The following is a 10,811-nucleotide window of genomic DNA, read 5'->3' as shown; positions in this document are numbered from 1 at the left end:
TCCAGCAACAGGCACACTATAAGAGGATCAGGAAACTAAGGTCCCTTCAAGGTTTGCCTTTATGGTTTTGAAGAAGTATAGCAAAATTCGAGGCTTTTGGGCCCAGGCTTGGGAGTGTAGCCTTTGTGGCTTAGTGCTCCAGGTACTGGTCATAAAACAGATAGCGACATTCCTCCACCTACCCGCTTCCTGGGTTCAATTCAAAGAATGGCACCCTGACCATTACTGGAACCTGCAATGCAAATGTGCTATCTTTAGGGGCTCTTAGATTGTTAGGGGCTCTTAGAAACTGTCTTGAGAGATAACCTGACACTTGTGACTTTATACTTCCTTGTGACTCTTAACTGGTATTTTTGGTATTTTCCAACAACGCCCTCCCCACCTCCATGAATTGTGGTTTCTTCCTTTAAATACCCCCTTACTCAGCTACTCAGGGCGCCATGGTCCTCTACCCCTGCGTGGTGTATGACCATGGGTCCGAGAACGCTCTCGAATAAAAATCCTCTTGCAGTTGCAGCAAGATCGTTTCTTGTGGGTGATTTTGGGGTGTCGCCTCTCCTGAGTCAGAACGTGAGGGAGTCCTCACGTTGTGGGTCTTTCATTTGGTGCATTGGCCGGGAAACGCGACCACCCCTCACACCCGAGAACCGACTTGGAGGTATGGGGATCTCCTTTTGTGTGTGTGCCGGCCGGTGTCTCTGTTTTGAGTGTCTGTTTTCTGAAACGAACATTGGAACATGTGCTTGTTGTGTTGGGTTGTTTGTGTCTTGTCCTATGTTTCTGAAGCATGGCGAAGTCTGAGTTCGGATCCATCTGAGTTTATTAAATTTGTGTCTTGGTTTTCGGGTTGCGAGATCGTGGGTTCGAGTCCCACCTCGTGCCTTGGTTTTATACCTGGCAGAGTGAGGAACAAGTGTGCTTCTCTGGTTTTGGTCGTCTAGGTAGAAATGGATGCTGGTGTTTGTAGACGATGGGGTGATGGGGTCTGAAATGCACGCGCGGTCGGTATTTGCAGCTGTCCTTTTGGGCTGTAAGGACCGGAGGACTGTGGTCGGCAGACGTGCTAGGAGGACCACAGGCTGTGGCCCCGGGGGACGCCCTGGGAGGTAAGGAGAGCCAGGGACGCCTGGCCGTCTCCGGATCGGTCAGAGGGACCGAGTTCTGTTGAAGCGGAAGCTTCCCCCTCCAAAATCGTCTAATTCTTTTGCCTGCTTGTAGAGGACAAGAAAGGGTCGAATGTGTCTGGATCTGTTGGTTTCTGTTTTATGTGGTTTTGTGTATGTGTTTAGAGCTATGTAAAAATCTAGAAAAGCAAAGGTAATTCTCATAGGTGCTTTATACCCTGACTAGAGATAGTTTACACCTGAGATGTGAGAGAATGGGTTTTGAGAAAAGCAGTACTCTCCGACTATCTGGGGATAATTTGGTAAAAAATAAAATAAAATAAACAGTATTAATTGGTCTTTGGAGCCCTGCACCTGTAGTTAGGAATCTAGTGTGGCTAGAGAAGTCCTGCTAGGAGCTGATTATAAATGCTGCTCTTATAGGGACCACCAGCTTCTCAAGTTCTACAAAAATCTCTGTGCTTGTGATAATTAGATTCATCAGGTGACAAGGTGCTCCTCTCTTGAAGTTACAGCTAGAAAAATTAAGAATTTTGGTTGGTTTAAATGAGCAAATGTATGCGGCCATTTCATTTTTGTTTCTAAATAGTTTCAAAAGTATAAATATGTTTTAATTCTTATCCTAGAAACCCGATTTGTAACAGATATATTGGCGGCTACACCTTCTTGTGTTTGTGTGCAGGAACAGGCAGCCAAAATTTATAGCAAGTAATGTTTTTAGAGTTCATTTTTAAAGAAAAAACTAGATTGTTTTCACTGTTAAAATTGGGTTTTGCTTCTCAAAATTGTGGTTGTACTCTTATGTTACAAGAGAAATTAAAGGTTTCTCCCAAATCGCAGCCACCAGCCAATTCGGCTCCTCCAAAATCTATGAAGCCTCCTGAGTGGCCTAGTCCACAACCTTCCCCTTATCCACAGCCTCAACCCCAGCTGCCGAGGGAACCCTAAACCCCTCGGGGTGTCGAGAGGCGGACCGCTGCGGGTACATGGAGCTGCAGAGCACAGAGTCCGGGCGGACTCTGGTGGACCCGCCCAAACTTTAACCCTTCAGTACTGGTCATTTTCCTCTGTTGGTATTTATAACTGAAAAACTAACCACCCCCTTTCTCAGGATCCCCAATGCCTCACAGGGTTTGTAGAGTTCCTTATGTTCTCTCATCAGCCTACATGGCTGAAGGTAAGGAGAGCTTAAAAATCTAACGCCAGGCTCTGGTCTCCAAGGTGCCTCGAGACAGGCCCACTAATTTGGCTAAGGTAAGAGGTAATGCAGGGGCCGATCGAACCTCCCTCAATGTTCCTTGAAAGGCTTATGGAAGCCTTCAGGCAGTTCACTCCCTTTAATCTTACCTCGGAAGCCCAGAAGGCCTCAGTGGCCTGGCTGGCCTTCATAAGGCAGTTGGCTCCCGATATCAGAAAGAAACTTCAGATATTAAAAGGTGTATTATGAGAGGGAGACAGTTATGTGATTAGTGAAAGAGGCAGAGAAAGTGTGTGTGAGAGAGAGAGAGGCGGGAGGCAGAAGAAAGAGAAAACAGGAGGGATCTTAGACAAGAGAGAAATTTGATAGGAGAGAAAGAAAAAGACAGGATCTAGACAGGAAACCTGGGCAACTGAAGACCGAGCCTCAGCTAAAAAGACTCAGCTGTGTCAGACTGAAGTTACTTACTTGAGATACACCCTTCGAGACGGGAAGTAGTGGCTAACTACGCCAAGGCAAGTAAGAAAATTCTTGGGTACTTGCTGGCTTCTACAGACTCTAGACACCTGGGTTGGCGACCTTAGCTGCCTTGTTGTACCCCCTAACCAAGAAAGGGGAGGTGTTTTGTGGATCCCGGATCTCCAGAAAGCCTTTAAAAAATTAAAAAGGCCCTCTTGATGGCCAGCCTTTGCCTGACCTAACCAAGCCTTTCACTCTTTATGTGGAAGAGAGATCAGGGGTCGCCAGAGGAGTTCTTGCTCAGACTTTGGGACTTTGAAAAAGGCCAGTGGCTTACCTAACCAAGAAGTTACACCCTGTTGCCAGCGGGTGGTTTTCTTGCCTGTAAGCTATTACTGCCATAATCTGCTTGTCAAGGATGCTGATAAGCTCACTCTGGGACAGCAACTAGCTGTAATGGCATCCCACGCTCTTGAAAGCATTATCTGAAAGCCCCCTGACTGATGGATGACTACCAACGCTCCTGTGACACATCAAAACTTTTTGTTGACTGAACGAGTGACCTTCGCTTCATTCCACCTGCTGTCCCACTGTGTGAGACTGCACCTACTCACCACTGCGCTGAAATGATCTGAAGGATCAGATCAGCCTTGGCCTGAGGGTTCGAGCTGGTACACTGATGACAGCAGCCTCAAGGTTAAAGGTAAGCAGAAGGCGGGGACAGCAGTATGGTGGTGGACAGAAAGCAAGTGATCTAGGCCAGCAGCCTCCCTGAAGGGACGTCTGCCCAGAAAGCTGAACTTGTGACTTTGAGACAAGGTCCATAAATGGCAAAAGAAAAGTCTACACTGACAGCAGGTATGCTTTTGCCACTGTACGGAGCAATATACAGACAAAGAGGGCTGTTGACATCTGCAGAAAAAAACCTAAGATGCTGTGGCTAAAGAAAATCAGATGGCAGATCTAACCACCAAACAGGTGGCCCAAGGAGCAATAATCCTGGCAGTCAAGGAGCCTAAAAATTATTATGACATCAGAGAGACCAGCTTTAGATACACCCCTGAGCACTATCAAGTTATGGACAGTATTTGACTCGCCTGGGGGCCAAGAAATTAAAAGGTGTGGTTAGGTCCTTTGACTACTATGTTACAGGACTCTCTGACTTGGCAGAAGAAATAGTCAAAAGCTGCAAGGCCTGTGCTATGATGAGGTAGAATTTCTAAAAGAAATCTTCCCAAGTTAATGGACCTGCCTTTGTTGCCCAGGTAAATCAGGGACTGGCCAAGATATTAGAGATCGGTTAGAAGTTACATTGTGCATGCAGGCCCAAAGCTCAGGACAGGTAGAGAGAATAAATACAGCGGAGACTGGCGCTAATGATTGGATAGCTCTCCTCTCCTACCCTTTGCTCTTCAGGGATAGAAACACCCCTGGACAGTTTAGACTGACCCCCGTATAAATTACTCTATAGGGGGCCCCCTCCACTGGTAAAAATAGCCTCTGTACATAGTGCTGACATGCTGCTTTCCCAGCCTTTGTTCTCTAGGCTCAAGGTGCTCCAGTGAGTGAGACAGCGAGTGAAAAAGCAGCTCCAGAAGGCCTGCTCCAGAAGACCTGCTAGACGTCTCCACGCAGAAAACCTTGAGACTCGGATGGAAAGGCCCTTATCTTGTACTCTTGACCACCCTACTTTCTACCTTTATGAGACCCCTTTTGATTTTGCTTCTGCTTTTAATTATAGGTCCATGTGTGTTAAATAGGCAAGTCACCTTTATTAAAACAAGAATTAATGCAGTGTGGCTTTTAGTTTTGAGACAACAGTACCATGCCCTAAAGGATCAACTATGTCAGGGAAAAGATAGTGTCTAGTTCTAAGATTAGAACTATTAACAAGTAGAAGTGGGGAATGAAGAAGTATAGCAAAATTCGAGGCTTTTGGGCTCAGGCTTGGGAGTGTAGCCTTTGTGGCTTAGTGCTCCAGGTACTGGTCATAAAACAGATAGCGACATTCCTCCACCTACCCGCTTCCTGGGTTCAATTCAAAGAATGGCACCCTGACCATTACTGGAACCTGCAATGCAAATGTGCTATCTTTAGGGGCTCTTAGATTGTTAGGGGCTCTTAGAAACTGTCTTGAGAGATAACCTGACACTTGTGACTTTATACTTCCTTGTGACTCTTAACTGGTATTTTTGGTATTTTCCAACAACGCCCTCCCCACCTCCATGAATTGTGGTTTCTTCCTTTAAATACCCCCTTACTCAGCTACTCAGGGCGCCATGGTCCTCTACCCCTGCGTGGTGTATGACCATGGGCCCGAGAACGCTCTCGAATAAAAATCCTCTTGCAGTTGCAGCAAGATTGTTTCTTGTGGGTGATTTTGGGGTGTCGCCTCTCCTGAGTCAGAACGTGAGGGAGTCCTCATGTTGTGGGTCTTTCAGTTTGAACTTTATTTTGGAACTAAAATTAAATTTAAAAAATTGTTATAAAGTTCACATCTTAACATAGTTTCTAGGGTTTTTTAAAAAAATATTTTTTTATTTTTTTTATTTTTATTTTTTTGGTTTCTCTGTGTAGCTCTGGCTGTCCTGGAATTCACTCCGTAGACCAGGCTGGTCTCAAACTCAGAAATCTGCCTGCCTCTGCCTCCCAGGTAGTTTCTAGTTTTTTAAGAATTATGGCCGGGTGTGGTGGCGCACGCCTTTAATCCCAGCACTCGGGAGGCAGAGGCAGGCGGATTTCTGAGTTCGAGGCCAGCCTGGCCTACAAAGTGAGTTCCAGGACAGCCAGGGCTATACAGAGAAACCCTGTCTTGAAAAACCAAAAAAAATAAAAAATAAAAAAATAAAAAAAAATAAAAAAAAAGAAAGAAAGATAATTAAGATATGAGTTAATAATTGTCTTTAATCTACCTAGAACTATGTTTATAATTATGCCAAATATAAATGTTACTTATGTATAGAGACAAGATTGCAAAGAGAGTTCAATTTATATTTCCCACTATCTAGTCTGATGTGGATGTTATGAAAATGTCAGAATTAAGCCTAAAGCAGTTAAATTATAACAAGTTTGAATGTAAGCTTGTCTCTTGCTAATATGAAATAATATGCAAAATCAAGAATATTTAAGCAACTAAAAATATCCTGTAAAAATAAGACCTGGTTATCAAGAATCAAATAATTCAATAAAATAGGCTAAATTATCTATCTATCTATCTATCTATCTATCTATCTATCTATCATCTATCTATCGAGAGTAGAGTATATATAATCGACTATATATATGTATATATATGCATATATGTGTATATATGTATATATAAAGTATATATACATATATATGGGTGTGTGTGTGTGTGTGTGTGTGTGTATATATATATAAGAGTAATTACTTGGTATACTTTTATAGCACGACATCCCAGGCTCAATTAGTATCCTGTTCCCTTGAATGGGATACAGACTCCATCAGTATAAGTTGCTTACTAGCCTCAATGCAGGATGTGGATGCAGGGAAATAAGATGTCACAATTTGCTGCTCCTGTGCCTGGCTATGGAGGCCAGACCATAGAAACAACCTCTGCCTTATCTTTAGGGAAGATGAATTGCTCCTCACGTCTCACACAACAGAGGCATGGGTTCTTTTGCCTAATAGAGGAACTTGGAGTATGATCCCATATCCTAAATGCCTTGAGCAATGTAGAGGCAGGTAGCAATTATTCAACATCTAGTGACTCCTGATCTAATATATGATGATGATGCTGTAAATGGGGGAATTTGTACCTAAGCCCATTACCTGACTGGTACGTGGTCTGTATAAGGTCCATTGGCCATGCTCTTCTTCTGGTCTTCAGTTCTTCTCCAAGCACAAAGCTAGTCCCAGGGCTGAGAGGTCACTGCCTGGTACTAAGGGAGTTCCACATAAATCCCATGCAGAATCTCTGCCATAGGGCCATTCAGCACAGCAGACTGAACTATGGGTACTCATTTCAATGCTAAGGATCCACCCCACCTGGGGAAAGATGCTAATAAGAGACCTGGTCTATAAAAGTGTCACCTTCTAGAGACAGTGGGTTCATCATCCCTGAGTCAGCCAGTAAATGGAAGCTAGTTGGTGAATGCCCAGTGGGAGTTTGAGGAACTCTACAGCCCTGTTCCTGTTGCTAACCTGGAAACTAGTGCATCTGTGCCTGGTCAAAGCTTGAGGGATTCAACAGGGGACAACTGGAAATGGAGATTGCAGTGCCCTTCTTCCCTCTGGACTTACAGTGCTGTTGACTTTTGTGCTTTCCATAGGGCTAGCCATTATGGATCCTGGGAGTGGAACCTGGTTGTTAGTCCTGCTATACTTAGGAGTAAGTTATGCTGACAGCAGTTATTGCTTCCTCCAGTGATTCAAGCCTGGTTATGCTCCCAGATAACAACTTATCCTTGTAGATAATATGAATAGTCTCCTGGACATAAAATAGGTCTTTATAAGTCCACTCCAAATGAATATGAGGATACATTTGCAATAACATGTCCATACTGAAAGGATTTTCCCAGTGCCAGCCATAAGGGCCGTTGTGGAAACTTCTAGTTTCTTTGAAAAGTCAGTTATGTCAAATAATGCTTTGCTGGGGGCACACAGGTAAGAAGATGTCTTGCTAAAACAGACAGGTGAGAGAATGTTTTCCTGAAGCAGACACAGGTGAAAAGATGTTTTGGTATAGCAAACATGTGAAAAGACCTCTGATGAAGGACTATAAATATGATCCCACAGTGAGAGATGAACACTGACTATTGGTTGGGTTTGTTCTGCCTCAAGCTATTCTTTGCTAACCACATGCATGCATTCACTTTACATAGCAATGTTGAGCTCAACTTGTGGTAACACCATCACTGAGAGAAACTTGCCCCAGAGCTGCTAGTGAGGCTCCTGTGGCAACTTCTGTGGCTGCTTCTGTGGCCTCGCCACAGGCTGGCTGGTGTTTGGTGTTGTCTGCTTGATGAAAAGGACTGGACTGTAGCTGCCAGTTTCTGTGTGGTGTCTGCCTGCTTAGAGAACTTGTCTGCTGCTGCTGAGTCGTATTCGGTGTTTGCTGCGAGACTGAACTCCTGAGAAAGAAGATCGCGCTCCCCCCTAAAGAACTATTGCTGAACAGGTCCATTTTCTTCATATTCTGGTAACTTTCCTCTTCTGCTGGGTGTTGGGCTAGAGGGAAGGTTGAACCCTTATTAGAAGTAGGTTGTGGTTTTGTTGAGTACAGGATTTGTAGTAGGATCTGATAATTTTTTGAATTTCTTCAGTTTCTGTTGTTATGTTTCTCTTTTCATTTCTGATTTTGTTAATTTGGATACTGTCTCTTTGCTCTCTGGTTAGTCTGGCTAAGGGTTTATCTATCTTGTTGATTTTCTCAAAGAACCAGCTCCTCGTTTGGTTGATTCTTTGTATAGTTCTCTTTGTTTCTACTTGGTTGATTTCAGCCCTGAGTTTGATTACTTTCCGCCATCTATTCCTCTTGGGTGTATTTGCTTCTTTTTGTTCTAGAGCTTTCAGGTGTGCTGTTAAGCTGTTAGTGTGTGCTCTCTCTAGTTTCTTTTTGGAGGCACTCAGAGCTATGAGTTTTCCTCTTAGCACTACTTTCATTGTGTTCCATAAGTTTGGGTATGTTATGTCTTCATTTTCATTAAATTCTAAAATGTCTTTAATTTCCTTTTTTATTTCTTCCCTAAGTTTGGGTATGTTATGCCTTCATTTTCATTAAATTCTAAAATGTCTTTAATTTCCTTCTTTATTTCTTCCCTACGTTATCATTGAGTAGATTGTTATTCAGCTTCCATGTGCTTCCGTTGTTTTTGTTGCTATTGTAGACCAGCCTTGGTCCGTGGTGATCTGATAGGATGCATGGGATCATTTCAATCTTCTTGTATTGGTTGAGGCTTGTTTTTTGTCCGATTATATGGTCAATTTTGGAGAAGGTACCATGAGGTGCAGAGAAGAAGGTATATTCTTTTGATTTAGGGTAAAATGTTATGTAGATATCTGTTAAATTCATTTGGTTTATAACTTCTGTTAGTTTCACTGTGTCTCTGTTTAGTTTGTTTCCATGATCTGTCCATTGGTGAGAGTGGGGTGTTAAAGTCTCCCACTGTTATCCACCCACCCACCTCAAAAATATTAATCCAGAATTCCTCCTGTCAAAAGGAAATGCAAAGACAAATAGTGGAGCAGAATCCAGCCGGGTGTGGTGGCTCACAGCTTTAATCCCAGCACTCGGGAGGCAGAGGCAGGTGGATTTCTGAGTTTGAGGCCAGCCTGGTCTACAGAGTGAGTTCCAGGACAGCCAGGGCTACATAGAGAAACCCTGTCTCGATAAACCAAAATAAATAAAATAAAATAAAATAAAGTGGAGCAGAGAATGAAAGAGAGGCCATCTAGAGACTGCCCCACATAAGGATCCATCCCATCTGCAGACACCAAAACCAGACACTATTGCTGATGCCAAAAAGCACATGCTGACAGGAGCCTGATATGGCTGTCTCCTGAGAGGTTATGCCAGAGCCTGACCAATACAGAAGCAGATGAGGCAGCCAAACATCGGACTGAGCTTAGGTACCCCAATGGAAAAGTTAGAGGACAAGGACTGAAGGGATTTGCAACCTCGTAGGAAGAACAACAATATTAACCAACAAGACCCCCCAAAGCTCCCAGGGACTAAATCACCAACCAAAGCTGGATATGTAGCAGAGGATTGCCTTATCTGGCATCAATGGGAGGGGAGCCCCTTGGTCCCGTGGAGGCTCGATAACCTAGGGTAGGGGAATGCTAGGGTGCTGAGGCAGGAGAGTGGGTGAGCAGGTGAGGGAGCACTTTCATAGAGGCAAGGGGAGGAGGGAGGAGATAGGGAGTTTGTGGAGCAGAAACTGGGAAGAGAGATAACATTTGAAATGTAAATAAGTAAAATAACCAAATTAAAAAAAGGGAAAAAAAGTAGATGGTAAAAAATTTATGCCTACAGGCCATCCTGACTGTTTTAGAAATACCAAGAGCAGAGTGAACTCAGCATTTTTCATATGCCTAGATGTAGGGGATCTTCCTATAAAGGGAAATGGGTACAAGAAATCACATTGAAAGGTTATATTATAAATACATGCTCTGTGTTGTTTACAAAGCCTTAGGGGAAGTATTTATGGGAATGTTAAAAGTTCTATAATCACATCATTGACCTGACGACTAGACAGACACAGAACCAAGTTGTTTCTAGTTAAAAACTGGGCAGAGACAGGCCGTCGTACTCTGTGTGGAACACAGGCTTCCCTCCTAATTGGACAGGACTTTACACTGTGCTTTCCATGAGCCCACAGCGGATACAGCTCACCTTAATCTCTCACTTTACTGTAGAAGCCCATGGCAGGATGAAAAGAGCTCCTGTTCTTATCCCCTCAGCAATGGAACTGGGAGCGCTGAGGATTGGAGGAACTGTCTCCTCAGAAATACACTTCAGGTTTGGTCTAGCCAAGCTATAGAGCTCAGGAAAGAGGCAGATGAAGCTTTAGAACAGCACAGAGCCTTGTGGAGTCCCTTTCTGAAGCTGTCCTGGAGGACAGAAGAAGCCTAAATCTGTGAAGAGCAGAGAAGGAAGGGCTGCGTTCTTAAAGGAGCAATGATGCGCAGTGCCAATAGATAGGTGGTCAGAGATGTGGTTAAACTGCTAAAAGACTGAAATTGGGAGACTTGGCTGACGCTTTTAGCAAGGCCTTTCCTCCAGATTATTTTGAGTCTATTTCCATCTTGCATTTTAAACAGACCTGTTCATTATTTCACGGAAGTTACAAAATTACAAATGATATTGACTTCTGCACCCACCTACCACTAACACAGCAGGAGAACCCTTGGATGTCTGGCTCTCGATGCATCAGAATTCTAGCACTCATATGAAATTCTAATGCAGAATTCTAATGAGGCTTCTATGAAATCAATTGGCTCCAAAAGGAAAGCATTAAGGGCTATATAGCAGCTTATGTGATTAACAAGCCTACCTAGGAAAGTTT

This window comes from Mus caroli, unplaced genomic scaffold (genome assembly GCF_978045245.1).
Source record: "Mus caroli unplaced genomic scaffold, Mus_caroli_1 scaffold_11, whole genome shotgun sequence".
Classification (NCBI taxonomy): Eukaryota; Metazoa; Chordata; class Mammalia; order Rodentia; family Muridae; genus Mus; species Mus caroli.
The sequence above is the reverse complement of the archived record's forward strand: the minus strand, read 5'-3'. Positions refer to the sequence as shown.